A 14,532-nucleotide genomic window follows, 5' to 3' on the forward strand; every position below is an offset into this window, starting at 1 on the left:
AGGGGGTTAAAAAAATAACAAATAGTAAAAAAATATTTGAAAAAAAAAATATTTATAAAAAATAAAAATAACACCGGTTGGGCGATCAGACCCCACCAACCGAGAGCTCTGTTGGTGGGAAGAAAAGGGGGGGGGGGGGGGGGAATCACTAGTGAGCTGTGTTGTGCGGCCCTACAGCTTGGCCTTAAAGCTGCAGTGGCCAATTTCACTAAAATTAGCCTGGTCTTTATGGGGTTTAGCACTGTGGTCCTGAAGAGGTTAAAGGATACCACAGCTGAAAATAAGATTGCGGCAGTGTGTGGGGTATTACAAGTAAATACCTTTAGCTCCTCCTGCCCCCCTCCATCTGCCTCCGTTCGTCTAATATACCTCCCGATGTCCGGCAACTTGATTGAGCCCTCACCCGGACATACTGCGCCCTATGTGCGCAGTATGTCCTCCCCTCTTCACTTCTGGCCGGCGCATAGCGATCGGCTCAGCACACTGACCCCTCTCTCTAATCTGGGCTGCGTGTGCGTTCCATTACACCAAGCGTCACATGATTAGCATCTCCGTGGGAAGAGCGGATACTGCGCCTGCGCTATAGCCAAACGGTAAATATTTACATCGCCGCCACTCCGGGAGGATTTTTTTCCGCCACCGTGGGAGCGAGGAGGACGGGGAAGCCTCAATAGGATCCGGAGGCTTCCCCCACCCCAGGTGAGTACCCCCCAGGGGAGTTTTTTTTTCATTACAGATTTTCTTTAATGTAAATATTTCAAAATGTCCATAAGAAAATAACAGTATATAAGCCTCCTCTGATATTTCGCAACATCTTGTGGCTGTTTGTTAAACCCAAATACTTTCGGAAACCTAACAGCCACCGTGGAGCGCACACACTTCCTGATGGGCAAACGGTCGTCAGGCAGACCGCTGCTCCCACATTGCCCCACGGCGAGGACAACATTAAGGTATGTCAATATATCAATCCATGGATATGCACAATAACGGACTAATATGTCAAAGTGCTGCTGATAAAATATATTTGAAGAAAAGAAACCCTGTATGTAGTGCCGGATATTTTGTTCCTCTAATCTTGCAACAAAATATTTTTCTGTTGTGTTTTTTTTCTCGAAGAATTACATTTACTGATAAAAATGTTACGGTTTGTAAAAGCCCTGATTCTGCTGAATCCAACAATATGTATTGGTATCTCACTTTTTCCTGTCCTGGAATAGGTGCCACCGGTACAGATAGTAGGTATAGGTGCCTCCAGTATAGGTAGCAGGTGTATGCGCCACTGCAGGGTGGGGAAACCTCATCCTCTCTCCACATGGGCCCCCTGCAGCAAACACGCTGAGATCAGCACATGGAGATTTCGGCGCAGCCGGCGCCACCATAGGCCGCAGTAGGAATTACGGCTATAGCAGGGCACAGGGAGTAACTTTGGCGCCATCAGAAGACGGAGCTGAAGTTACTTTTAAAACCTAATAATTCGGCTTCCAGCAGTTGCTGGAAGCCAAATTATTTCATTCCCCACTATCCATGGCGGCCTGGAGTGTGAATAGTATTTAACCACTTGAAGACCACAGTCTTTCTACCCCTTAAGGACCAGAGCCTTTTTTTCCATTCAGACCACTGCAGCTTTCACGGTTTATTGCTCGGTTATACAACCTACTATCTAAATGAATTTTCCCTCCTTTTCTTGTCACTAATACAGCTTTCTTTTGGTGCTATTTGATTGCTGCTGCAATTTTGAATTTTTATTATATTCATCAAAGAAGACATGAATTTTGTCAAAAAAATTTTTTTTTTTTACTTTCTGTGATAAAATTTCAAAGTAAAATTTCTGTATACATTTTTGTCCAAATTTATTGTGCTACATGACTTTGATAAAAAAAAAAAAAAAAACATTCAGTGTCTATTTATTGGTTTGGATAAAAGTTATAGCGTTTACAATCTATGGTGCAAAAAGTGAATTTTCCCATTTTAAAGCATCTCCGACTTTTCTGAGCACCTGTCATGTTTCATGAGGTGCTAAAATTCCAGAATAGTATAAAAAAAAACCAAAAGACCCCATTTTGGAAAGAAGACATCCCAAAGTATTCACTGAGAGGCATGGTGAGTTCATAGAAGATTTTATTTTTTGTCACAAGTTAGCGGAAAATGACACTTTGTGACAAAAAAAAAGTTTCCATTTCTGCTAACTTGTGACAAAAAATACTCACCATGCCCCTCTCTGAATAACTTGAAGTGTCTACTTTCCAAAATGGGGTCATTTGTGGGGTGTGTTTACTGTCCTGGCATTTTGGGGGGTGCTAAATTGTAAGCACCCCTGTAAAGCCTAAAGGTGCTCATTGGACTTTGGGCCCCTTAGCGCAGTTAGGCTGCAAAAAAGTGCCACACGTGGTATTGCTGTACTCAGAAGTAGTATAATGTGTTTTGGGGTGTATTTTTACACATACCCATGCTGGGTGGGAGAAATATCTCTAAATGACAATGTTTTGATTTTTTTTTTTTTTTTACACACAATTGTTCATTTACAGAGAGATTTCTCCCACCCAGCATGGGTATGTGTAAAAATACACCCCAAAACACATTATACTACTTCTCCTGAGTACAGCGATACCACGTGTGGCACTTTTTTGCACCCTAACTGCGCTAAGGGGCCCAAAGTCCAAGGAGTACCTTTTAGGATTTCACAGATCGTTTTTGAGACATTTGGTTTCAAGACTACACCTCACGTTTTAGGGCCCCTAAAATGCCAGGGCAGTTTAGGAACTCCACAAGTGACCCCATTTTAGAAAGAAGACACCACAAGGTATTCTGTTAGGAGTATGGTGAGTTCATAGAAGATTTTAATTTTTTGTCACAAGTTAGTGGAAAATGACACTTTGTGAAAAAAACAATAATCAATTTCCGCTAACTTTTGACAAAAAATAAAATCTATGAACTCATCATACACCTAACGGAATACCTTGGGGTGTCTTTTTTCTTTCTAAAATGGGGTCACTTGTGGGGTTCCTATACTGTCCTGGCATTTTAGGGGCCCAAAACCGTGAGGAGTAGTCTGGAAACCAAATGCCTCAAAATTACTGTTCAGGGGTATAAGCATCTGCAAATTTTGATGACAGGTGGTCTATGAGGGGGCGAATTTTGTGGAACCGGTCACAAGCAGGGTGGCCTCTTAGATGACAGGTTGTATTGGGCCTGATCTGATGGATAGGAGTGCTAGGGGGGTGACAGGAGGTGATTGATGGGTGTCTCAGGGGGTGATTAGAGGGGAAAATAGATGCAATCAATGCACTGGGGAGGTGATCGGAAGGGGGTCTGAGGGAGATCTGAGGGTTTGGCCGAGTGATCAGGAGCCCACACGGGGCAAATTAGGGCCTGATCTGATGGATAGGAGTGCTAGGGGGGTGACAGGAGGTGATTGATGGGTGTCTCAAGGTGTGATTGGGTGCCCTAGGGGCAGATGGGGGTCTGATCTCATGGGTAACAGTGACAGGGGGTGATTGATGGGTAATTAGTGGGTGTTTAGAGGAGAGAACAGATGTAAACAATGCACTTGGGAGGTGATCTTACGGCGGGTCTGCCGGCGATCTGATGGTGTGGGTGGGTGATCAGATTGCCTACAAGGGGCAGGTTAGGGGCTGATTGATGGGTGGCAGTGACAGGGGGTGATTGACAGGTGATCAGTGGGTTATTGCAGGGGGGATAGATGCAATGCATACAGTACATGGGGGGGGGGGGGGTTGGGGAGAATCTGAGGGGGGGGGGGGTGATCAGGAGCCCCCAGGGGGCAGTTAGGACCTAAACTAAAAAAAAATAGCGTTGACAGATAGTGACAGGGAGTGATTGATGGGTGATTAGGGGAGTGATTGGGTGTAAACGGGTTTGAGGGGTGGGCAGGGGGGGGGTCTGAGGGGTGCTGTGGGCAATCAGAGGGAAGGAGGGGGGGCAGGATCAGTGTGTTTGGTGCAGACTAGGGTGGCTGCAGCCTGCCCTGGTGGTCCCTCGGACACTGGGACCACCAGGGCAGGAGGCAGCCTGTATAATACACTTTGTATACATTACAAAGTGTATTATACACTTTGTATGCGGCGATCGTGGGGTTAATAACCCGCTAGCGCTTCCGAACGGCCGACGGGTTGTCGTCACGGGTGGGCATAGCCAGTTGCCGGGGGAAGCGCACATCACCAGTGACGCGATCGCTCCCTGGGCATGCCGAAAGGACGCAACGCCGATGGGCGTATTGCGGTCCTTTCGGCGTCCACTTTGCCGCCGCCCATCGGCTGTGGGCGGTCGGCAAGTGGTTAATACGGCCGGGACTTGTGCGCTAGCAGTGATCAGCCATATACCAGCTGAATCCTGCGCCCTTCTCTCTCGTACGCACCTGCAGAGCTAGAGCACAGCGGTGCGGTGTGCAATTAACTCATCTGCTTGCTAGCTCCATGCGATGTGTCCCCGCCAGCAGCAGGCTCCTCTCTGGCCACCAGACCTCTGTAAGACACGTAATTACAGAAAGAAGAGAGGAGAAGGCTGCCGGCGGGGGACACGTGGCATTGAGCGAGCAATCGGGTGAATAATTACATACCAACCACTGCTCAAGCTCTGCAGAGAAGCACAGGAGGGGGGCTCATGTGGAGGGAAGGAGTAATGATGTCTGCTCCCCTCCCAATGCTTCCTGGGAGACAAATTGCCCAAAAAGTACTAAGTATGTTGTTGGCAGTTGGAGCCCTTGCCTGCCAAAACGTACCTGGTATGTGCTTGGCAGAGAAAGGGTTAAATACTACTGAATGCTGAAAGCAAATTCCACAACAAATGCATGCCAGGTGCGTGAATTACTCTTCTGAGGATTCAAAATGTTAAGTACTTTGATAATGAGCACTTGCATAGTTATTAAGAAAGTAATTATTTGCACAAATTATAAATATTGGTAGACATTTATCATGTATAATAGCATACAAATAACATCAATGTCTATCCCTGGGGAAAAACACAAAATACTGTAGTGTATATGTGTTTGCTGATAAGCATACTTCTGAGTTTGGATGTGTAGATGAGTAGCTAGGTGCTGATAGGCCAGAGGTGCCCACACTTTTCCAGCTTCTGAGCTACTTTGAAAACTACAAATTGAATGATCTACCAGAAGAAGTGTGCTGGGCCCATAACCCAGAGGTCGATGGATCGAAACCATCCTCTGCTAGGTGTACTTTGTTTTTTACACCTTGCTTTACCACATGGGCCATAGCCCCTTAAGAGAAAGTGTAATTAGGGCCTCGCTATAACATAGATTGCAGTGTAACTATTTCAACTAATGTACCCTTCTTAAACTTGAAAATTGTATACAAATGTAAGCAGAGTGGCGCAGCAGAAGTGTGTTGAGCCCATAACCCAGGTTGATGGATTGAAACCATCCTCTGCTAGGCATGATTTCATTTTTGCACCTCGCTTTATTGCATGGGCAAAACTGTTTCCATAGCCCTGTAAGAGAAAGTGTAATAAGGGCCCTGCCGTAGCATAGATATTAAGGTAGCTAAGACTACTCCTGGGCCTTTCTTGTAGTTGAAGAGATGGGTGAACTGTGATACCACACTTTAAAAAAAAAAAAAAAAACACAGCAGAGAAGTTTCCCCATATTGGAGCATTGGATTTGGTAAAGTCTTAAGCCAATGTGTTGTAAGACACAAGTAAGCTTTAGGTTAGCAGGAATGGTTGCATGGCCACCTAGCTTTTCATCCTTCCCACCCTTGCCCTGGAATCTTCCAGACTTCAACCACTTAACGACCACCTAACGCCGAAAGGCGGCGGCTGGTCGTTTGTGGTTTTCCATGGAAACGGCCGCTCGTTCCATGTCCGTTCACGGAGGGGGTCTCTGTGAACAGCCTGCGAGCTTCCGAACGCGGCTCGCAGGCTAAATGTAAACGCACGGGGAAGAAATCCCCTCTGATTGGCCGGGGATCACTGGCATCTGATAGGCTGAGGCCTATCAGAGGCGGTACAGGACGAATCTCTGTACTGTACCGCCCATGGGAAGGAGGGGAGGAAGGGAAAGAGAGGGAGGCTGAAATCGCTGCGGAGGGGGGCTTTGAGGAACACAACCTAAACACAAGCAGGCGGCGATCAGACCCCCCCCCTTCCAGCAGGACATCCCCCTAGTGGGGAAAAAAGGGGGGGGAGTCTAATCGCCCTGCCTATTACACGATCTGTGCTGTGGGCTGAAGAGCTCATCCAGCACAGATCAGTAAAAAGTAGCCTGGTTCTTAAGTGGTTAAATTGCTGTCCTTTGCTGTGTGTGTTACACCAGCATCATCCAGGGGGCACATGATCTTTCTGAAGTCTTGAATTGAAGCCTGTAAGCAGTATCACCATGTGTCCCACTGCTTTCATCTAGCAAATTAGGCAAATAAGCAAGCTCATTTTTCTCTTGGGTATATTGCAATGGTACATGCTAGGCTGTCTTCAGCATGTAGTGTTGGTGATATAGTGGTGAGCATAGCTGCCTTTCAAGCAGTTGACCTGGGTTTGATTCCTGGCCAATGCATGTGAGCTTGCTTTTGACAGCCTACCAAGACAAGACAAGATCTATGAACCGCTCTGTCTTGAGCAATATTGCTGCTTGGGGGATATTGTGTTGGTGGGGGGGTTTTATTTTATTTTTTTGCACGTTATTTTGCTCTTGATGAAATCTATATAAGATGAAACATGTCGAGCACTGTTAGCACTGTAAATATGTATTGCACTCCCTAAACCCTTGTGTATAGACCTTCAGCTGCAATCATTTGTTTGGTGTGTGTGGTGGACCTTAACTTAGCAGTCTAGGTGTATGCAAGCGGGCTGACATACAAAAGCAAATCTGCCAGCCTTGTCTTTTTTGCAATACATTCCTGCACTTTTGGTCAACATGCTAACTACACACACACACCTTTGGTAGTATACCATAAACCAGCGTTTTTCAACCGGTGTTCACACTAGTGTGCCGCGGGATGTTGCCTGGTGTGCCTTTCAGGTCTGGCCTCTCGCTCCTCCCCTTCCCGCGGCCGCCCGCTCCTGTCACCTTATCATGAGCGGGCGGCCGCTTGTCCAATTAGATTCTCCCGTAGTAGCCGCTCTCCTCTGTGGCATCTCCTATTACAGCAGCGCACTCGGTGGCTGCTGTGATGACCAGGAAGCAGTACAGCGGTTCCCATGGTAACGGCGATGCATATCGCCTCTACAGGAAGCCGCTGTACCGCTTCCTGCTCATCACAGCAGCCGCCGAGCGCGCGCTGCTGTAATAGGAGATGCCATAGAGGACAGCGGCTACTACGGGGAAATCTAATCGGACAAGCGGCCGTCCGCTCATAAGGTAACAGGAGCGGTGGCTGGGGAGGGGCACACCTACCCATACTAGGAAGCTATAGTGGGCAACCCCCCCCCCCCCCCGTTCCCCGGAGAAAAATCTGGTCAAAGCGTTCCCCGGGCCGGAAAAGGTTGGGAACCACTGCCATAAACAAACATCTATGTGATTAAGTTCAGGTTTTTAGGGCTAGCTACACTCCACCTATTGGGCACCACAAAGGTACAGCAGCTTGTGCATTTTGCACATATGTAACCTAATACGTGTGTGTGTGTGTGGGGGGGGGGGGGGGGGGGGATAAGCAAAGACACCCATCTGGAGCTTTTTTTTTTAGGCATTTGTTTGTGATACAGGTGTTATTAGTGTACCTCACATACAATTGTAAGATAGTCCTAGTGACTCTTTTTTTTTTTTTAATTGATGTGTCTAGAATCAAGACACCATTTTTTGTACATTTGTGGGACTTTGAATCATTACATGATTTTTGTGTTGCAAGATCCATGAACAGTTAGGGCATCCGAGAGAGAGATTTTTTTTCAGCCGGAGCGGAATTAGGAAAAATTCCGACAGTATGTAGCAGTTACAGAATTTTGTGTCGGCGGAATTCTGTAATTCCGGTGGAACAGAAATTGCATTTTCCGATCATCCCTTGTAATAAGATTGTATATACACACACGCAGCATGCTTTCCTCAGGCATACATGCACAGCATAAACAGCAGCTTACCTCCACAGCAGACACAGAATGGCACATGGAGAGGAGGGGAGACTAGCAGAGTGCAGTGAATATTAAGGGGTGGGGCCAGCACATACAGACTCACAGCAGGTAAGCAGAGTGAGAGAGACAAAGATCAGCTCAGTGAAGATCTCATGCCACCCCCTACTGTCTGTCACCCTAAAACACATGAGTCAATTGGCTTCATGGTAGGGCTGGCCTTTCATGCAATGATTGCTTGCTAATATACTCTCATTAAGCCAATAAAACAGTTCCTCCAAACAGACATGTGTTGGATATCATAAAAGTTGTATGTTGTCATAAAACAGATCTGTGTGGACTCAAATAGCATGCATGAATGCAATGTTTAAGTTTGGAGAAGTCCATTTCCAACACAAAGGATACTCAAAGAATAGAGCATTAAAGTCAATATCATGCAAATTGTATGCTATCCTCATCTTTGGTAGAGGCACATGTGCTGGTCAATGCAGGTTTTAAAAACATTCTGGTAATAAAAGATGGAATAAAGTACACCAGAGTAACTCATGCAGCAGCGCAATCGCTGCAAGTATCATGCAAATTGTATGCCATCTCAGAACATCTTGATAACTGATCTGCATATTGGATCACAGTGATACATCTCAGGGGACTAGTCCAGTGACCCAGTCACATTCACTGCAAGGATATTTATCCTTATACTGTATAATTATTATATAGTATTTATATAGTGCTGACATCTACAGCAGAGCTGTACAGAGTATATTTTCTTGTCACTTAACTATCCCTCAGAGGAGCTCACAATCTAATCCCTACCATAGTCATATGTATGTATGTATCGTGTAATGTATATATCGTAGTCTAGGGCCAATTTAGGGGGAACCCAATTATATTATCTATGTTTTTGGGATGTGGGAGGAAACCCACACAGACACAGGGAGAACATCCAAACTCCATGCAGATAGTGCCCGGGGGCCCAGTGCTGCAAGGCAAGGGTACTAACCACTATGACTTGCAGTGTGCCGGTGTTGGGCCTTTGGCTTTTTCATTTTTTTGTACATTAAAAATATGTACTATTAAAGTTTATATTTTTAAAAATACTTTTCCTTTTTCAAGTAAACGGACACTTACTTCGGCCTAAAGGCCTCTAGTGAGACTTCCAGATCGTATGTGGCTGCCTGGTGTCTATTGCATCTCGGATCCAGTCAGATACCACCACCAGTTGAATCACCAGTGTATGACAGAGATTGGGCAAATTTCAACTGTGCCCCAGGATGAAACTGCTGCTACCTTTCTTGTTTGTTACTTGAAAAGGAAATCCTTATCTGTGAGTTTTCACCTGTTACTGCAGCTCTATAACCACTGGGTTCACAGTCCTATGAGCGCGATGGTGCCCCCCACACCCCCTTGCTATCTAACTAAGGAAGGGGGCTGCCGTGTACTGGGTGCTCATTTGGAAATCTAAATTGGGGAGAGGTGCTGCATAATACTGGGGGCCCAGCTGCATATTTAACTTGGGGAAGGGTACTACCTAATACTGGGGGCTCACCTGGCAATCTAACTTGGTAAGGGGGATACTTGAGGTCATTGACAACCTTGGCAGGGCTGTTTTTGTTGAGCATCTCTTTTCGTCCCAGCATGTTTTATCACCATAAAGGTGGCCAAGCACATTACAATTTTTGTTACTTTTCCGATTCAACAATTTTCAATCTTTTTTTTCCACTCCTATTTAAAATTAAACTCTTTTATTCAATATACCACACACGTTTGAGCTTTTCACAATTATGAGAAAAACGATTGAATAGAATATATAAATACGAAGCAATAATATAACATTTTAATTTATAAATGTGTACGTGATGCTCTGTGCCAACACTGATTATTATTTATTATATTTAGATTGTAAGCTTGCAAGGGCAAGACTTTCGCTCCCCCTTTGTGTCTTGAAATCCATTTTACATTTTATTCATCATGTTACGTTTGTCACGGAAATGATCAATTCTGTATTTTGTATCGATTCTGCATTTTGTCACCAATTCTGTATTTTATATACAGTCATGGCCGAAATTGTTGGCACCCTAGAAACTTTTCCAGAAAATCAAATATTTCTCACAGAAAAGTATTATAGGAGCACATGATTTGCTATACACGTTTTTTCCCCTTTGTGTGTATTGGACCAAAACAAAAAAAGGGAGGAATAAAAGCAAATTAGGACATTATGGAGTCGATTCATAAAGCATTACCACATTCAGTAATGAAGAAAACAGCTGACTTTATAGAGCACTTAGGAAAATGTCAATTCATAAAAGCTGTTAACGCATGAAAAGCTGAAATTACCGAGCAGTGAGGTAAATTACCGACTTGTGCTGTAAATACCTCAACACGTCAGTAAGGGCCTGTTTCCACTGCACGCAGAATGGATGCAGAAAAACTGAGTCCAATGAATGCCTATGGGAAAATCTGCATCAGAAAAATTGTGTTTAGTGGAAACAGGCCCATAGGCTTTCAGTTGAGTCAATTTTTTCTGCATCCAATCTGCGTGTAGTGGAAACAGGCCCTAAGGTCTGGTGCACACCAAAACCCGCTAGCAGATCCGCAAAATGCTAGCAGATTTTGAAACGCTTTTTGTTATTTTTCTGTAGCCTTTCAGCTAGCATTTTGCGGTTTTGTGAAGCGTTTTTGGTGTAGTAGATTTCAGATATTGTTACAGTAAAGCTGTTACTGAACAGCTTCTGTAACAAAAACGCCTGCAAAACCGCTCTGAACTGGCGTTTTTCAGAGCGGTTTGCGTTTTCCCTATACTTAACATTGAGGCAGAAACGCATCCACAATCCAAAAAATGCCTCACCCCGGGAGTATGCGTTTCTGCAAAACGCCTCCCGCTCTGGTGTGAACCACCCCATTGAGATACATTGACCAAGCGTATCCGCAGCCGCAAGCGGCTGCAGAAACGCTGAAAAAGCCGCTCGGTGTGCACCAGCCCTTAATGTCAATTCATAAAGCCTACAACAAGCGGTAAGGCCACAAAGCAAAACCGTCTGCTTTGATGTGGTGAAAAGTGTGGAGACTGTGCTGGGAGCCGTGACTCGCAAGCAGAGGCAGCTGTGACTGACAGAAGCAGGGAGCCAATAGAAACAACCCCTGTTCTGCAAGTCTGACTGTTGGAATCTAATATGACCCGCAGCGCAGCATTCAGTGGTAGGGCAAGCTTTTAACCTCCTTGGCGTTCTGTGTAATGCGTACATAAGTACGCATTACCCATTTTGTTACATATTTTTTTTCCCGTATGCTGTAGCTAGCGGGATATAATTAACTAAATATAAAGACGTTGAATTTATAATCAATAAACACTGGCGGATTTTACAGCTGGACGGGACACTAGGAAAAACACTCCCAAAAAAAACGGGGTTTATATATCGAAAGGCACCCAACCTTAGATCTAAACTGGTCCCCAGTTTCCAAAACCCCCCAAAAAGGAGTATGACCAATCTCCTGGGGCAAAGCGGTTTTTTCCCTTGTCGGGACTGCAGAGAAGCCCAACCTTGCAAAGGAGATAATGTGGTTGCTAGAAACATGGGCCATCAGCATCGAATTAAACAATGCATTACGTGTCGAACAAAAGGGGTGATCTATATATTGAAATGCCCGCGATTTAGAATATATAGGGCGCACCACTCGATCATTACATAAAAGGATAGGGGAACATGTGGAAAACATAATTAAAGGATTGGCCACACATAGTGTTTCTAATCATTTTAAAATATTTCATAATAGAGATCCAGCAGGATTAAGGTTGATGGGGGTAGAATCACATGTTAAAAAATGGAGGGGTCAAGTGTAGTACGGGATATCTCTCAAGCGGAAGGGAGGTGGATTTTCAAGATGGGGTCACTTACACCCGGAGGACTTAATGTAGAGTTTGACTTAAATTGTTTTATAACGAATGATATTTGAATTGATTGATTTGTCTGGGTCACTGAGAATCCTGTGACCCCATTAAATTTCAAGAGGGGGCTTCACCATTATATTACACATAAGGGTTAAGGGGAGTGGTTTATTGAGGTCCACAGGGGTACAGAGGAATACTGATAAAGGGGCACACAGTATTCTCCCTCTGTGGGTGGAGGGTATTGAGACCCCCACCATGTAAACAGAGGTCGGTGATTAACCACTTCACCACTGAGTGGTTTTACCCCTTGAGCACCAGAGCAATTTTCACCTTTCAGTGCTCCTTCCATTCATTCGTCTATAACAATTATTACTTATCGCAATGAAATGAACTATATCTTGTTTTTTCCGCCACCAATTAGGCTTTCTTTAGGTGGGACATTATGCCAAGAATTATTTTATTCTAAATATGTTTTAATGGGAAAATAGGAAAAATGTGGGAAAAAAATTCATTATTTTTCAGTTTTCGGCCATTATAGTTTTTAAATAATGCATGCTACTGTAATTAAAACCCATGAAATGTATTTGCCCATTTGTCCAAGTTATAAAACCGTTAAAATATTGGCGCCAAACATTGTGATAGGGACATAATTTAATTTAAAAATAAAGGTGCATTTTTTTTCAGTTTTGCGTCCTTCCATAATTACAAGCCCATAGTTTATAAAGTAACAGTGTTGTACCCTGACATAAATATTTAAAAAGTTCAGTCCCTAAGGTAACTATTTATGTAATTTTTTTTTAATTACAAAAAAAAAAAAATTGGGGAGTGTGGGAGGTAATGAGTTAATTTTTTGTGTATAAGTAATGTATTTGTATGTGAAAAATGCTTTAGGGTGTAGTTTTACTATTTGGCCACACGATGGCAACAGTAACTTTGTTTAATGCGACCTCCAAGCGTCCTTCCGGACGCTTGGAGGAAGTACTAGGAGGCTGGGAAAGTGTTTTTTGTTCACAATGATCGCACTGCTTAGCGGAGGAGCAGCTGATCATTGCGGGGCTTAGATCAACGAACGGGAATGGATTTTCCCGTTCATTGATCTCCGGGCGAGCGGCCGGCAGCGTGTTTACGAGCGGGAGTGCGCGCTAGAGCGAGCGGGCAGCGGCGGGAGCATGGAAAGTACGGATTTCTCCGTCCCTGGGGGTGAAAGGATGGAAAAAGGGACGGAGAAATTCGTACGGACGGGGGTAAAGTGGTTAATATTGCATTGTAATAATGTGGAAACCTTCATATGGGCTAAAAAGTGGCAGCGAAACACTGCGTAGGGCAGTATGCACATGGCATCACAGCTCAACAATATTTCAACAAGCCTTGTAAATGGAGGTATACTATGGTAATCAAACAGCGACCCTAAATAATACAAATATATTAACCTTCATTGGTTTACTAAATTGAATCATCACCAGTAATTGGGAGCTGGGGTTTTTAATTGTTAAAATTTTAACTTTTAATCATTAATTTTTAATATATATTGGTATTGTATTAGCTATTCGTAAATATGAGGAGAATAGGGGACAGTTATGCTTCATACACACTTGAGATAAAAGTCTTTGGAAAATGCAAGATCACAGACCAATTTTACCCCCTTCCATGTAGTATGAGAGCCATAAGGTCCGTACACACGCTGGACTGGAGGCAACGACGGGTCCGTCGTCACCTCCCGCTGGGTGGGCGTTCCAACGACAGTCCGGCGTGTGTACGCACTGTCGGCGGACTGACACGGCTGTTTGAGCGATCCGCCGGGCGGATCGCTCAGAAGCAGCCGTATCAGTCCGCCGACAGTGCGTACACACGCCGGACTGTCGTTGGAACGCCCACCCAGCGGGAGGTGACGACGGACCCGTCGTTGCCTCCAGTCCGGCGTGTGTACGGACCTATACTCAGTCTATTCTATGGAGCTGCACTCCCCATCAGATAAAATCTTTGCAAGATGCTGCACACAAAGATGCCCGTACACATTCAAAAGATCATTATCTGCAGAAGATATGTTCCTGCAAAAGATCCATTCCTGCAAAATGCATTCATAGTCTATGAGATCTGCAGATCCTCATACACACCTGGTTTAACAGACAATTACCTGCAGATCAGATCCACCAGGATGGATTTTCAGATCTGCAGATGATTGCCAGATATGCAGATGAAGTCTGTTAAACCAGGTGTGTATGAGGATCTGCAGATCTCATAGACTATGAATGCATTTTGCAGGAATGGATTTTTTGCAGGAACAGATCTTTTGCAGATAATGATCTTTTGAATGTGTACGGGCATCTTTGTGTGCAGCATCTTGCTAAGATTTTATCTGATGGGGAGTGCAGCTCCATAGAATAGACTGTGTAGAGTATGGCTCTCATACTACATGGAAGGGGGTAACATTGGTCTGTGATCTTGCCTTTTCCGAAGACTTTTATCTTAAAGGGGAACTTCAGCCTAAACAAACATACTGTCATCAAGTTACATTAGTAATGTTAATTAGAATAGATAGGTAATATAATCTCTTACCCACCCTGTTTTAAAAGAACAGGCAAATGTTTGTGATTCATGGGGGCTGCCATCTT

Source organism: Hyperolius riggenbachi, chromosome 4, assembly GCF_040937935.1.
Source record: "Hyperolius riggenbachi isolate aHypRig1 chromosome 4, aHypRig1.pri, whole genome shotgun sequence".
NCBI classification, from domain to species: Eukaryota; Metazoa; Chordata; class Amphibia; order Anura; family Hyperoliidae; genus Hyperolius; species Hyperolius riggenbachi.